The 12,400-nt window shown below is 46.0% G+C and overlaps 1 non-coding gene across 1 annotated transcript; it reads left to right on the top strand.

The window, feature by feature from the left end:
- Positions 1 to 6,953: 6,953 nt before the first annotated feature.
- Positions 6,954 to 7,025, top strand: TRNAV-UAC (transfer RNA valine (anticodon UAC)). Its single transcript has one exon. It is a non-coding gene; the product is annotated as a tRNA-Val (tRNA).
- The last annotated feature ends 5,375 nt before the right edge of the window (positions 7,026 to 12,400 follow it).

Here is a 12,400-nt window from a genome sequence, read left to right as displayed (position 1 = left end):
AAGTGGTTGAGGGCAGAAGTGACGTATCCATGCCGTCTAGGTTGTGGGCGGAAGTGTCACATTTGTGTTTATTATGGGTGCGGTGGGATGTTAGGCATTTCTGGTTACTTAGCAACCTATGCCTGCTCTGCGTGTCAGTGGCAGGGGCAGCGTGTGCACTCGAGTGGTTGCTTAGCAACATCTAGTTACTCAAGCTTGGCGTGGGGGAAACAGAGGCAGATTCCTGTGTGGGGAATCGCCTGGGTTATTCATGCATGATACTGGCCTCAGTTAACTATAAAAACATATATATATAGTGGTATATCATCTGTCTCTATATAACATGATTACTGACAGATTGTTATCATTAATGTATAGCCTATTATATGACAGGGCTTAAAGGGATACTGTAGGGGGGGTCAGAAAACCCCTGCGCCTGCGTTGCCGTGTCCTCGCTTCCCCTGATGTCACCAGGAGCAACTGCGCAGGCACAGACCATACTGGGCTTGTGCTATACACTCCTGGTGACATCAGCGGGAACGAGGACACGGCAACGCAGGCGCAGGGGTTTTTTGACTTTAAAGTCGGAAATTCCAGAAGTGAGCCAGAGGCGGGGCCGGAGCATCGGTGAGTGGCTGCGCGGGCACAGGATGTCTGCGGGGGACCATTACAAGCCACGGGTAAGTTCAACTCATTTCCCCCCGACCCCCCTACAGTATTCCTTTAAGTACAGTGCATAGCGTACAAAACGGGAATAAGTCAATGTATAAAATCCAATTCATAAAATACTGTGTATACTAGATTACTGACATTAAAATCCAACTACCAATACTAATGTACCATCTATCCATACAAACTAATTCATTTGAGTTTTAGAATAATATATGCCCCCATTTTTATGACCTAATTCCTCATATGCCTCGCCGGCTAACTAGTATCAATGCAGCCAGCGTTTTTAGCCAAATGACAACGCTGAACAACTGAGTTTATACCAATGGCTGCAAGCCGAGGAATACATCTTGCAATAAAGTAAGTCCCTATTCTTCATATCTTTCCGAGTAAAGGATGTTGTTTAATAATGCAAATCTTAATAAAGGAATAGACTATCTGAGCAAACTCGGATTTCCCATCTAAAATCCGAAATCAGGGTGGATAGGTATGTCAGATATCCGAGCAGTAGCCAAAATGAGGGATGATCAAAAAGTGCAATTTCCGTTCCGGCGGAAAAAAAATCTCTCTCTCCCCAGCAGCAGCAGCAGGTGGAGGGTTGCCCTAAACGTTCATGGATCTTGTCTTTCAGGGATTTGTAGGATGTCAAAAGCAAGCTCACATACATTGGCCATGAATCAAACCCAAGTCAACTGCTTGGAAGGCAACTATGCTCACCACTATACCACCAATGCTATTTGCCTAATTTGGGAGAAAAAAGCAGTGGGACACATGGTGATACTGCTTACAGGCTTCAATTCAAGACTTCAGACAGATCATGTGTCCCCCTGGATGATGCTGGTGTAACACACACAGCAAAGGACAGCAATTTGAAGTCTGGAAGATTCCAGGGCAAGGGTGGGAAGTATGAAAAGCTAGGTGGCCATGTAGCCATTCCTGCTAACCTAAAGCTTACTTGTGGCTTACAACACATTGGCTTAAGACTTTACCAAATCCAATGCTCCAATATGGGGAAGCTTCTCTGTTTGCTGTTTTTTTTTTTTTTTTTTTCAAAGTGTGGTGTCACAGTTCACTCATCTCTTCAACTACAAGAAAGGCCCAGAAGTAGTCTTAGCTACCGTACTATCTATGTTACGGCAGGGCCCTTATTACACTTTCTCTTACAGGGCTATGGAAACCGTTTTGCCCATGCGATAAAGCGAGGTGCAAAAATGAAATCATGCCTAGCAGAGGATGGTTTCGATCCATCAACCTCTGGATTATGGGCCCAGCACATTTTCACTGCACCACTCTGCTTACATTTGTATACAATCTTCAAGTTTAAGAAGGGTACATTAGTTGAAATAGTTACACTACAATCTATGTTACAGCAAGGCCCTAATGACTCTTTCTCTTAAGGGGCAATGGTCGCCGATTGGCCCATGTGGTAAAGCAAGGTGTAAAAAACAAAGTACACCTAGCAGAAGATGGTTTCGGTCCATCAACCTCTGGGTTATGGGCTCAGCACGCTTCCGATGCCGTACGGCAGACGCTTTGTTGTAGGAAAAAGTGAGTGAGACCGCTTAGCCGTACGGAAAAATGGGCACTCCTTTGCCTACTTCTTTCTGGCCTTTGTCATCATGAAAGGATCATAGAAATATATGAATATCCGCGGATATCCGGGTACGTGGCCAGAAATTTACATAGTGCTATGCGGATTTCAGCCCAGGTATCCGGAATCAGAATCCGGTCGGATAGCGCTAAAAAGTTCGGATATCCGGTTTACCCGGATATCTGGAATCCGGATGAGCATCCCTGGCCCTAATGACACTTTCTCTTACGGGGCTATGGCCACCGATTGGCCCATGTGGTAAAGCAAAGTGTAAAAACCAAAATACACCTAGAAGAGGATGGTCTTGATCCATCGACAGGGCCGGCCTTAGGTTTCACAGCTCCCTGAGCAAAACCGGATTTTGTTGCCCCTCCCCCCATAAGTAGCATAGTTGTCCCCATATAGGTAGCATAGTTGCCCCCAGTGTAGGTAGTATAGTTGCCCCATATAGGTAGCATAGCTGCCCTCAGTGTAGCTAGTACAGTTTCCCCCAGTGTAGTAGCATGGTTGCCCCCAGTGTAGGTAGTATGCCCCCAGTGTAGGTAGTATGCCCCCAGTGTAGGTAGTATGCCCCAGTATGCCCCCAGTGTAGGTAGTATGCCCCCAGTGTAGGTAGTTTGCCCCAGTATGCCCCCAGTGTAGGTAGTATGCCCCCAGTGTAGGTAGTATGCCCCAGTATGCCCCCAGTGTAGGTAGTATGCCCCCAGTGTAGGTAGTATGCCCCAGTATGCCCCCAGTGTAGGTAGTATGCCCCCAGTGTAGGTAGTTTGCCCCCAGTGTAGGTAGTTTGCCCCCAGTGTAGGTAGTATGCCCCCAGTGTAGGTACTTTGCCCCCAGTGTAGGTAGTATGCCCCCAGCGTAGGTAGTTTGCCCCCAGTATGCCCCCAGTGTAGGTAGTTTGCCCCCAGTGTAGGTAGTTTGCCCCCAGTGTAGGTAGTTTGCTCCCAGTGTAGGCAGTTTGCAACCAGTGTAGTTAGTTTGCCCCAGGCAATCCCCCCCCCCCCCCTTTATGTGGCAGCGGGCCAGGCCTGACTCACCTGACATCCAGCTCCAGCGCCGACGTCACTCTTCTCTCCCCGCCTCCGCTCCATCTGTAGTTAGAGCAGGCTACAAGAAAATGGCCGCCGTTTGTCTGCATTTGTGGACATCGGCAGCCATTTTCTTGTAGTCCTGCTCTAAATATAGACGGAGAGGACACAGTGAGACAGTGGGGCGGCGAGGGGCGACAGGGCGCATGCGCCCTTGAGAGCATGGCGCCCTGAGCGACCGCACAGGTCGCTCATAGCAAAGGCCGGCCCTGTCCATCGACCTCTGGGTTATGGGCTCAGCACACTTCTGCTGCTCCACTCTGCTGCTATACAGCAGATGCTTCGTTGTAGGAAAAAGTGAGTGAGACCGCTTAGCCATACGGAAAAATGGGCACTCCTTTGCCTACTTCTTTCTGGCCTTTGTCATCATGAAAGGATCATAGAAATATATGTAGATATTTGATATATACAGATTTTGTTTAAAGTGGCGTTAAACTTCTTGGAGCAGACTTTTTTCCTCCCTCCACAAGACACACATGCATCCACATAAAATCGCTTAGCAACAACTGTGTGCACAGTCTCTGTGGTGCAATCAGTTAGCGTGTTTGAAAGAAAGGGGGAGAACCGAGAGCCCGATATGGTGTAGTATGTTAATGAGGTGATGTCTGATGCAAACACACACAATGGTTATACTCACAAGGACGGGTCGCCTCCAAGGAAACCACTGGATAAGCAGGCGGGGAGAATTGTAACCTGACCCCGCTCAGGGTTAAGAAGTCGCTCTCTGTAGATAGAAGGAAATGGGGATACACCCCTCCACCAAGGGTGGACTAAACAATTATGTGGTATAACAACAGAGGCGCCAAGTAGAGTAAAATTTGTTAAAATTGTTAAAAAGGGGGAATTGGGTGGACTCACCTCCCTTCTGAAAAAATGGCCAGACAATGGGCTGGTTACTTCAAGTTTAAAGTAACAATTATCATGAGCTCCAAAAGTGCAACACGTTTCACGGGTAACAGTCCCGCTTGTTCAGGCAAACAATTTTTGGAGGGAGCAAAGTCGGGTCAAGAGCCAGATATAGCGCCTCTGTGCTATATCTGGCACAGAGGCGCTAAATCTGGCTCTTGACCCGACTTTGCTCCCTCCAAAAATTGTTTGCCTGAAGAATCGGGACTGCTACCCGTGAAACGCGTTGCACTTTTGGAGCTCATAATAAATGTTACTTTAAACTTTAAGTAACCTGCCCGTTGTCTGGCCATTTTTTCAGAAGGAAGGTGAGTCCACCCACTTCCCCCTTTTTAACAATATTAACTAATTTTACTCTACTTGGCGCCTCTGTTGTTATACCACATAATCAGTTAGCATGTTTGGCTGTTAACCAAAAGGTTGGTGGTTCAAGCCCACCTAGGGAGAGAGAGAGAGAGAGAGAGAGAGAGAGAGAGAGAGAGAGAGAGAGAGAGAGATGATTCTACATGGCTATCTGGGGTTCTCTTCGGACAACTGTTGAACACAAAAGGCAAGGACGTCCCTGGGTGGGCTTGAACCACCAACCTTTTGGTTAAAGAACAAGCGACACCCATGCTAACATAGTAATAAAAAACACCTATATAAGTAGATAAATACTACTACTTACATAACAGATGTCTTGTGCTATCCACGTAATGATTCCTGTGAATTTTACAAAGGAAAAGCAGAAAATCCTATTCTAGGCAGTGGCCATCTTGCCAAGCTAATGCTGACCTCATATCCTTCCATCTCTTGCTCGTTGTGTATTCATTAGCTGCCCTCCTCCCAGAGTCTTTTTTTTTATTTACACATCCAATCACTGAGTCACCTCAGCCTTCCTTGTAAACACAACTGATCAGCTAGGCAGGGAGATAAATGGAAGAGGAGGAATATATTATAGATAAAAAAGAACTTCCAGCATTCAAAAACTCCCAGCATTCAACTTTTTGGCACTGTTTGGCACTAGGGCCAGTGCTCCTAAAGTATGTGATAACTAAACCATAACAGCAGAAAAAGTTTTGAATGCAGGATTAGCATCTTTATCACTTAATACACTCAGACCAGTTGCTGTTGAAATTTGATTTTCATGGTGACAATACCGCTTTAACAGCCAAACACGCTAACCGATTGCACCACAGAGACTGCACACGCAGTTGCTGCTAAATAATTTTATGGGGCAGTATGTGTGTCTTTTGGAGGGAGGAAGTAAGTCTGCTCCAAGAAGTTTAACACCACTTTTTCGTACAGCAAAGCATTCACTGTGTGGCAGCAGAGTGGTGCAGCGGAAGCATTCTGGGCCCATAACCCAGAGTTTGATGGATTGAAACCATCCTCTGCTAGGTGTACTTTGTTTTTTACACCTTACTTTACCACATGGGCCAATTGGCGACCATAGCCCCTTAAAGAGACACTGAAGCGAAAAAAAAATATATGATATAATGAATTGGTTGTGTATTATGAATAATTACTAGAAGATTAGCAGCAAAGAAAATAGTCTCATATTTTTATTTTCAGGTATATAGTGTGTTTTCTAACATTGCATCATTCTTTAATATGTGCAGATTACACAACACTCAGCATTCAAAATGATTCTTTCAGAGCAGTCTGTGAACTAATGACCTCTCCTCTGGCAGAGAAAAAGAAAACTGTTCACTTACAGTTGAGATAATAAAAGTCAGAAAACAGCCCTCTCCACGACTTTGAAAGTCGTAGAGATTAATGGCTTTTTTGCATAGAGATAACAACTGGAGTTTCTTAACTCTTCCTGTACTGGAAACAATTACACTGATGCATCTGATCTTAATGTTTTATTTCTTAGCTGTGCTACACATACAAATCATAATATCATCATTTTTTTTTCGCTTCAGTGTCTCTTTAAGAGAAAGTGTCATGAGGGCCTTGCTGTAACATAGATTGTAGTGTAACTATTTCAACTAATGTACCCTTCTTAAACTTGAAGATTGTGTACAAATGTAAGCAGACTACAGAGTGGTGCAGCGGAAGTGTGCTGGACCCATAACCCAGAGGTGGGTGGATTGAAACCATCCTCTGCTAGGCATGATTTCATTTTTGCACCTCTCTTTATTGCATGGGCAAAATGGTTTCCATAGCCCTGTAAGAGAAAGTGTAATAAGGGCCCTGCCGTAACATAGATATTACGGTAGCTAAGACTACTCCTGGGCCTTTCTTGTAGTTGAAGAGATGAGTGAACTGTGACACCACACTTTAAAAAATAAATAAACAAATAAAAAAAACAGCAAACAGAGAACCTTCCCCATATTGGAGCATTGGATTTGGTAAAGTCTTAAGCCAATGAGTTGTAAGCCACAAGTAAGCTTTAGGTTAGCAGGAATGGTCGCATGGCCACCTAGCTTTTCATCATTCCCACCCTTGCCCCGGAATCTTCCAGACTTCAAACTGCTGTCCTTTGCTGTGTGTGTTACACCAGCATCGTCCAGGGGGGCACATGATCTTTCTGAAGTCTTCAATTGAAGCCTGTAAGCAGTATCACCATGTGTCCCACTGCTTTCACCTACCAAATTAGGCAAATAAGCAAGCTCATTTTTCTCGTGGGTATATCGCAATGGTACATGCAGACATCAAACCAACAAACGTTGATTAAGGTGATACCTTTAATGACTAACTGTACATAGTACATGCTAGGCTGACGTCAGCATGTAGCGTTGGTGGTATAGTGGTGAGCACAGCTGCCTTACAAGCAGTTGACCTGGGTTTGATTCCTGGCCAATGTATGTGAGCTTGCTTTTGACATCCTACAAATCCCTGGAAGACAAGATCCATGAACAGTTAGGGCATCCCCCCACCTGTTGAGGAGAGAGAGATTTAGCTTCCAACATGGTTTGGAAGCATTTTAAAGACCACTTCCAGATGTCCGAATCCGACCGGATATTGAGTTTGGATATCCTATTCTACTCGGATACCCAAAAGTTCTGATTCAGATATCAGATTCAGATCCTGATATCTGGGTATCCGGATCCGAATCTATTCGGATTTTAAAAAATTGGTATCCGAGCACCCCTGGAGAAAGGGAATCCCCACAGCCCGGATGTTGGGCGATATGCTTTTATAACATTTACATCTAAGTAAGTAAGTGCAATTTTAATTCTTTTTAACAGTAATAAAACGTTAATGCACCATAGAGCGCTCCTGTTTTATCTTGTTTTCCAGTTTTCATTTTGGTAGCAATAGCAATTATAGGGGCTTTGCTATTAACCTCTAAAGTCGGCACAAAATTATGCAAATTTCGCAAAAATTACGCAAAGCGTTCCAGGCATACCGAGTTAGAGTGCCAAATTCTGATGCAAAAATTGGAATTCAGAAACCTGACAGCATAATAATGGCATCTAGATATCCTGCTGTGTGTGGAGGCAGCAAATTAGACCTGTTAGGATGCACGGTTGCATCAATTTGAGGCACAATATACAACCATTTTAAAAAGGTCGGAAAAATAACATTATATGCTACTAATATGAACATGAACTTCAGAGAACATGTTAAAATACAACATTCCTACCAGTAATGAATGAATAATGAGAAAACCTAAGTTGCATTATAGAGAATAGAGAACCAAAGATGAAGCACCCTCATGTATTTTACCATATATATCAATGGGAACATGACAGTAAACACCTACCCTGCTCTCTGTTTCATTATTCTCTGCTAAATCTGCCTGTTATCAGCCCTGATAAGAATCTGTAACGATTTGTGTCAGCTAAACAGATTTTCTGATTATTGGTGATCTGCAGTATCACCAATAATACAGATGCTATACCTGATTATGTGTTGATCTGCAGAATCACCAATAATGCTAGTATAGCCAGACACAGGACTACCAATGTGAGTAGTGTTTGGTGCAACAGTAATGAAGAAGAGGAGGTCTCCCGAGGAACGGGTGACTACAGACAATGCTGCAGCCAAGGATCACCTGAGGAGCAGGCGAGTCCGGCTGTACTGCAGCTAAAGGACACCTGAGGAGCAGGTGCTACAGGTAATGCTGCAAGGTTGATCACCTGAGAAGCAGGTGATTAAGACAGTACTGTAGCCAGTGGACACCTGAGGAGCAGGTGCTACAGGTAATGCTGCAAGGTTGATCACCTGAGAAGCAGGTGATTAAGACAGTACTGTAGCCAGTGGACACCTGAGAAGCAGGTGTTACAAACAGTGCTGCAAAAGGTGATCACCTGAGGAGCAGGTGATTAAGACTATACTACAGCTCAGGGGTAGGGAACCTTGGCTCTCCAGCTGTGATAAAACTACAAATCCCAGCATGCATTTGCCTTTATTAATCATGACTTTGGCTGTCAGACTCCTGCAATGCATTGTGGGACTTGTAGTTCCTTAACAGCTGGAGAGCCAAGGTTCCCTACCCCTGCTACAGCTATTGGACACCTGAGGAGCAGGTGTTACCGACAGTGCTGCAATAAAGCTTCACCTGAGGGGCAGGTGAATGCTACAGATCCCTCACCAGTGCCTAGGCCCACTGGCGAGGATAGAGAGTTCAGACAAGCAGAGTAGGCAACGTATGGACAGATAAAGTACAAAGACAGAAGGCTGATTCAGTGTTGAGTTCAGGCAGAGTCGGCAATGTGAATCAGATGGGCAGAGGTACAGAGTCAGCAAGCAGGAGAATAGTAAATGAAAGCAGAAGGTCATAACAGATAATACAATGTAATTAGTACTTTAAGTTATCAACAGAATCTGGCTAAGTGTGGATCCCCAGCCCTGGCTGGTTCTAGCACACTTTGGGATCTGACTAAGGTCTGAGCGCTCACACATAAGCATTTGCAACAGCAGACACAGAGCAACTGACAGTCTGGTACTATATATATAAAGTTGCTCCGCAGCGCCGCCCCAGCCACTCAGCCAATCCGAAGTACTGTTGGAGTCAGCTGACTTGGCAGATCAGCTGACTCCCCTTCTATTCGCATAAAGGTACTGTCGCCTGGCGAGCGCGCGCGTAGCCCTCAATCTATGTGCAATAGAAGGACCAGGCAGATCACCAGCATGCAACAGCGCGGCAGAGGCCGCCGGCTGACACGCGGAGACAGCTGCCATGCCGCCTGTCTCCGCGGCGGCATCTCTGCTATCCCTTACAGTACCCCCCCCCCCACCCTGAGGAGTGGACCACGGACACTTCCTTCCCGGCTTCTCAGGGTGTAACTCATGAAACTCTTTCTTTAAATCCTCTGCATGCATGCAACAATCCGGCACCCAAGTTCTTTCCTCCAGACCATACCCCTTCCAATGGACCAGGTATTGTACAGAATTCTGCACCAATCGAGAATCCAAGATCTTCTCGATCTCATACTCAGGTTGGTCGTCAACCATCACAGGGGGGGGGGGGGGGGAGAGGAACCCACGTGCACTGCAGGCTTCAACAAAGAAACATGGAATGATCTCACACCTCTCATGCTGGCTGGGAGATCAATCGCATATGTGACATCATTAATCTTTCTGGACACAGGGTATTGGCCTATAAATCTGGGTCCTAACTTAGGTGACGGTTGTTTCAATGCCAAATGCCGAGTGGATACCCAGACCATGTCCCCTGGGGAAAACATCCACTCTACAGACCGCCTTTTATCCACCTGTGTCTTCTGAGTCTGGAAAGCCTTTCCCAAATTCCTCTTAACTAACACCCAAATCTCCTTTAACGCCCTTTGCCAATCTTCCAGGGCCGGGAAAGGAGTAGATGCCACAGGTAAAGGAGAAAACTTGGGAGATTTTCCCGTCACCACCTGAAAAGGGGAAAATCCAGAGGAGGCACTTTTCAGGTTATTATGCGCAAATTCTGCGAACGGCAAGAACTTTACCCAATCTGACTGGGCATCGGCCACATAACACCTGAGAAATTGTTCAAGGGACTGGTTAACTCTTTTGGTCTGACCATTGGTCTGTGCGTGGTAGCCTGATGAAAACGAAAGGTCCATACCTAACTGATGGCAAAAAGCTCTCCAAAATTTCAACACAAACTGGACTCCCCTATCTGACACCACATTTTCCGGAATGCCATGCAGCCGGAAAACGTGCTGAATGAAGAGATCAGCTAATTCCTGGGCCGAGGGGAGTCCTTTCAGGGGGACAAAATGAGCCATCTTACTGAACCTATCGACTACCACCCAAATGACCGTTTTACCTTCAGACCTGGGGAGTTCTCCCACAAAGTCCATGGACAAATGAGTCCAGGGTTCGATTGGTATGGGTAGGGGTTGTAATGTACCCACTGGTGCCTGGCGAGAGGGCTTTCTTCTAGCACAAACTGAGCACTCTCTCACAAACTCTTTACAATCAAGTGCCAGTGAAGGCCGCCATACACATCTGGCTAACAGATCCTGAGTTCGGGCAGCCCCAGGATGCCCAGCATACTTATGGGAATGAAATAATTGTAAAAGTTGTAGGCGAAAAGGAAGTGGTACAAACATAACCCCATCAGGCTTCCCTTCTGGAATGTCCTGTTGATAAGGGCCCAGAATAGTCGTCCAGTCCTCCCAAGTTTCAGTAGCGGCCAGCACCACTTTTTGAGGTAGGATGGTCTCAGGGGTTGAAGGCTGAACTGTCTCAGGCTCAAAGCACCTAGATAACGAGTCTGCTTTGACGTTCTTGCTAACTGGTGTGTACGTTATAATAAATCTGAACCTTGAAAAGAATAGGGACCAGCGGGCCTGTCGGGGACTAAGTCTCTTGGCCCCTTCAATGTACTCCAAGTTTTTATGATCTGTATAGACTGTGATGGTATGTTCTGCCCCTTCCAGCCAATGGCGCCACTCTTCAAAGGCTAACTTAATGGCCAAAAGCTCCCGATTGCCGATATCGTAGTTCCTCTCGGCAGGAGAGAATCTACGAGAGAAAAAGGCACAAGGGTGTAGTTTGCCTTGAAGGCCCGAGCGCTGAGACAGTACAGCTCCAACCCCAATCTCTGACGCATCGACCTCAACAATGAAGGGGAAGGTGACATCCACATGTCTCAGATTGGGAGCAGAGCAGAACAATTTTTTCAGTGTGGCAAAGGCGGTCTGTGCCTCTGACATCCAATGGTAAGTGTCAGCCCCCTTTCTGGTAAGATTGGTAAGGGGTGACACTACCGAGGAGAACCCCTTGATGAACTTTCTATAGTAATTGGCGAAGCCAAGAAATCTTTGGAGTGCCTTCAACCCTACAGGTTGGGGCCACTCCAAAACAGCAGAGACTTTCTCTGGATCCATGGAGAGGCCAGAAGTGGAAATAATGTATCCCAAAAAAGGAACTTTAGTGACCTCGAAGAGGCACTTCTCTAGCTTCGCGTACAGCAAATTCTGTCTTAATTTCCTTAAAACAAACTTGACGTGCTTACGATGTTCTGTTAGATTAGGAGAGAAAATCAGTATATTGTCTACTCTAGATAAACTAGCACAAACTTTCCCAGAACCTCCCTGAAGACTTCATTGATTAACTCCTGGAAGATGGCAGGGGCATTACACAACCCGAAGGGCATAACCAGATACTCGTAATGCCCGTCGGGTGTGTTGAATGCCGTCTTCCATTCGTCACCGTCCCTAATGCGCACCAGGTTGTATGCCCCTCGCAGGTCTAACTTGGAGAAGATACTGGCATTGGTCACTTGAGCAAATAAATCATCAATCAGGGGCAACGGGTAGCGATTTTTTACTGTGATTTTATTCAAACCACGATAGTCAATACAAGGTCTAAGGCCACCGTCCTTTTTCTGTACAAAAAAGAACCCAGCCCCGGCTGGTGAACGGGAAGGACGGATGAAGCCCTTGGCTGGGTTTTCCTTAATGTACTCCTGCATTGCCAGCCTCTCAGGCCCTGACAAATTATAAAGATGACCTCTAGGGGGCATACAACCAGATCTTAATTCTATGGGACAATCAAAACTCCGGTGGGGTGGGAGTTTATCTGCAGACTTCGGACAGAACACATCAGCAAATTCAGCGTACTGCACTGGTGGCACCCCTTTGACCTGTACCCTGGTGGCACAAACAGCAACTCTCTCCAAACAATGATGATGACAATGGGTTGACCAGCTCTGTAGCTGACCTGAAGCCCAGTCTATCTGAGGGGAGTGGAGTTGCAACCAGGGCATACCAAGGATAATGGTAGAGGTTGC

The sequence above is a fragment of the Hyperolius riggenbachi genome, chromosome 6, assembly GCF_040937935.1.
Source record: "Hyperolius riggenbachi isolate aHypRig1 chromosome 6, aHypRig1.pri, whole genome shotgun sequence".
Lineage (NCBI taxonomy): Eukaryota > Metazoa > Chordata > Amphibia > Anura > Hyperoliidae > Hyperolius > Hyperolius riggenbachi.
The sequence above is the reverse complement of the archived record's forward strand: the minus strand, read 5'-3'. Positions and strand labels throughout refer to the sequence as shown.